The sequence below is a fragment of the Oncorhynchus nerka genome, linkage group LG27 (genome assembly GCF_034236695.1).
Source record: "Oncorhynchus nerka isolate Pitt River linkage group LG27, Oner_Uvic_2.0, whole genome shotgun sequence".
Lineage (NCBI taxonomy): Eukaryota > Metazoa > Chordata > Actinopteri > Salmoniformes > Salmonidae > Oncorhynchus > Oncorhynchus nerka.
Genome location: NC_088422.1, coordinates 28,267,293 through 28,270,944, shown reverse-complemented (window position 1 = coordinate 28,270,944; position 3,652 = coordinate 28,267,293).

Here is a 3,652-nt window from a genome sequence, read left to right as displayed (position 1 = left end):
GTTGTAATAATGACAATTACAACAATACTGAATGAACACTTATTTTAACTTAAAGTAAATAATTAAACATGTTCAATTTGGTTTAAATAATGCAAATTCCGATTAATCGGGTGACCTCTAGTACGTACAGTCACTGTGGGGACGACGTCATCGATGCACTTATTGATGAAGCCGATGACTGAGGTGGTGTATTCCTCAATGCCATTGGATGAATCCCGGAACATATTCCAGTCTGTGCTAGCAAAACAGTCCTCTAGTGTAGCATCCGCGTCATCTGACCACTTCCGTATTGAGCGAATCACTGGTACTTCCTGCTTTAGTTTTTGCTTGTAAGCAAGAATCCCCTTCCATCATGAAAATATTTTTTTTATATTTTCGTCATTCAGCAGACACTCTTATCCAGAGTGACTGACAGTTAGTTAGTGCATTCATCTTAAGGTAGCTAGGTGAGAAACACATATCACTGTCATAGTGAATACATGTTTCCTCAGTAAAGTAGCTATTAGCAAAGTCAGTGCGAGTAAGAAAAGAGAAGTGCAAAAACACTTGACTGTCATCATCATCTGCTGGCCCCAATGACCCAGATCTGTACTGGATGTAGTCAGAGTACTGCTACAGCCACAGAACAGATCCCACAGGAACCCACAACTAAAAGAATCAACATCATGTGGTAAATGCAGGATCGTTCCTTCAGCCCTTTGGTTGAATCACCAGTCCTCGTGCCATTTGTATGGTAGTCAAGTGTGTTATCCCAATCAACACAATATGGCATTGGAAAAAACAAATACTACGTGATTTATCACCACAATACAATCCAAAAGACTAGCTGCATATACATTACATTACATTTACATTTAAGTCATTTAGCAGACGCTCTTATCCAGAGCGACTTACAAATTGGTGCTTTCACCTTATGACATCCAGTGGAACAGCCACTTTACAATAGTGCATCTAGGTCTTTTAAGGGAGGGGGGGGGGGGGTGAGAAGGATTACTTTATCCTATCCTAGGTATTCCTTAAAGAGGTGGGGTTTCAGGTGTCTCCGGAAGGTGGTGATTGACTCCGCTGTCCTGGCGTATACCTAACACCATGCACCCTCAGATGCTGTGAGTCCTCACGTCCCCTACTACCTTGCTGCATTTTTCAAAGCAACACATAAATCAATGTACCATGCTCTCCCTCTATCTCCTGCTAAATCTACATAACTGAGCAGTGTTAGGGGAGAGAGAGGAGATGGGGATTGAAATGGGAAGAGGAGCAGGGGAGAGGATAGGGAGAGAGAGGAAATGGGGATTGGAAGGTGGAGGGAACAGAAAGACAAAGAGAATGTGTAAGAGAGAGCTGGAGATATATACACTATGTATACAAAGGTATGTGAACACCTCTTCAAATTAGTGGATTTGGCTATTTCAGCCACAGCCGCTGCTGACAGGTGTATAAAATCGAGCACACAGCCATGCAATCTCCATAGACAAACATTGGCAGTGGAATGGCCTTACCGTCATAGGATGCCACCTTTCCAACAAGTCAGTTCATCAAATGTGTGCCCTGCTAGAGCTGCCATGGTCAACTGTAAGTGTTGTTATTGTGAAGTGGAAACGTTTAGGAGCAACAACAGCTCAGACGAGAAGTGGTAGGCCACACAAGCTCACAGAACGGGACCGCTGAGTGCTGAAGCGCGTAGCGTGTAAAAATTGTCTGTCCTCAGTTGCAACACTCACTACAGAGTTCCAAACTGCCTCTGGAAATAATTCAGCACAAACCGTTAGTTGGGAGATTCATGAAATGGGTTTTCATGGCCGAGCAGCCGCACACAAGCCTAAGATCACCATGCGCAATGCCAAGCGTCAGCTGGAGTGGTGTAAAGCTCATTGCCATTGGACTCTAGAGCAGTGGAAACACGTTCTCTGGAATGATGAATCACGCTTCACCAACTGGCAGACCAACGGATGAATCTGGGTTTGGCGGATGACTGGAGAACGCTACCTGCCTGAATGCATAGTGCCAACTGTAAACTTTGGTGGAAGAGGAATAATGGTCTGGGGCTGTTTTTCATGGTTCGGGCTAGGCCCCTTAGTTCCAGTGAAGGGACATCTTAACGCTACAGCATACAATGAAATTCTAGACGATTCTGTGCTTCCAACTTCATGGCAACAGTTTGGGGAAGGCCCTTTCCTGTTTCAGCATGACAATGCCCCAGTGCACAAAGCGAGGTCCATTAACAAATGGTTTATCGAGATCAGTGTGGAAGAACTTGACTGGCCTGCACAGAGCTCTGATCTCAACCCCATCAAACACCTTTGGGATGAATTGGAACGCCGACTGCGAGCCAGGCCTAATCGCCCAACCTCAGTGCCCAACCTCACTAATGCTCTTGTGGCTGAATGGAAGCAAGTCCCCGCAGCAATGTTCCAACCTCTAGTGGAAAGCCTTCCCAGAAGAGTGGAGGCTGTTATAGCAGCAAAGGGAGGACCAACTCCATATTAATGCCCGTAATTTTGGAATGAGATGTTCGACGAGCAGTTATCCACATATGGGGGAAAGAAATGAAGTGAAGCGGTTCGGAATCAGGATGAGTTAAGGTCGATACTGTATATTATATTTTATGTAATGTAATGTGGAGCCTGTTGGGTCTGACTACATTGTGTGGTAGGGTAGGGGAAATGGCTGCCTGGCCAGACATGGTGGTGTATTTTCTACTGCACATACATGACCAGTAATCGCTCTCAGACACTGCTCTTTTTCTCTTTCCAGAGAGAGAGGCAGTGCAGTGGCAGGAGGGCTGACAATCCACACAGCAGCATTACTCTAGGGCAGTAGAGCACTGACAATCCACACAGCAGCACTACTCTAGGGCAGTAGAGCACTGACAATCCACACAGCAGCACTACTCTAGGGCACTAGGGCACGTCAGGACCGTGTGGCTGGCTGCGGCAGCTAGCAGTCACTGTGAATGTCACTGTGTTAGGTTAACTAGCTAGTCCAATGGAGGGTGGGGAGGGGACCCTACGGTCTTTATATATCGCACTGGTCATCCCCAAAGCCAACACTTCCTTTGGCCGCCTTTCCTTCCAGTTCTATGCTGCCATTGACTGGAACAAATTGCAAGAGTCTTATCTCCCTCTCTAACTTTAACCATCAGCTGTCAGAGCAGCTTACAGATCACTGTACCTGTACACAACCAATTGGTAAATAGCACACCCAACTACCTCATCCTCATATTATTACTTACTCTCTTGCTCCTTTGCACCCCAGTATCTCTAGTTGCACATCATCATCTGCACATCTATCACTCCAGTGTTAATGCTAAATTGTAATTATTTTTGCCTCTATGGCCTATTTATTGCCTTACCTCCCTACTCTTCCACATTTGCACACACTGTACATAGATGTTCTATTGTTTCATTGACTGTATGTTTGTTTATGTGTAACTATGTGTTGTTGCTTTTGTCGCACTGCTTTGCTTTATCTTGGCCAGGTCGCAGTTGTAAATGAGAAGTTGTTCTCAACTGGCCTACCTGGTTAAATAAAGGTGAAATAAATAAATTAAATTAAATGTGGATGTGGAATGGGATCAGTGTAATCGCATCCCACTCTCTAAATGTATGTGATGTTGATTAATTCTTTCAAATTACACATCATTTTCTAAGGC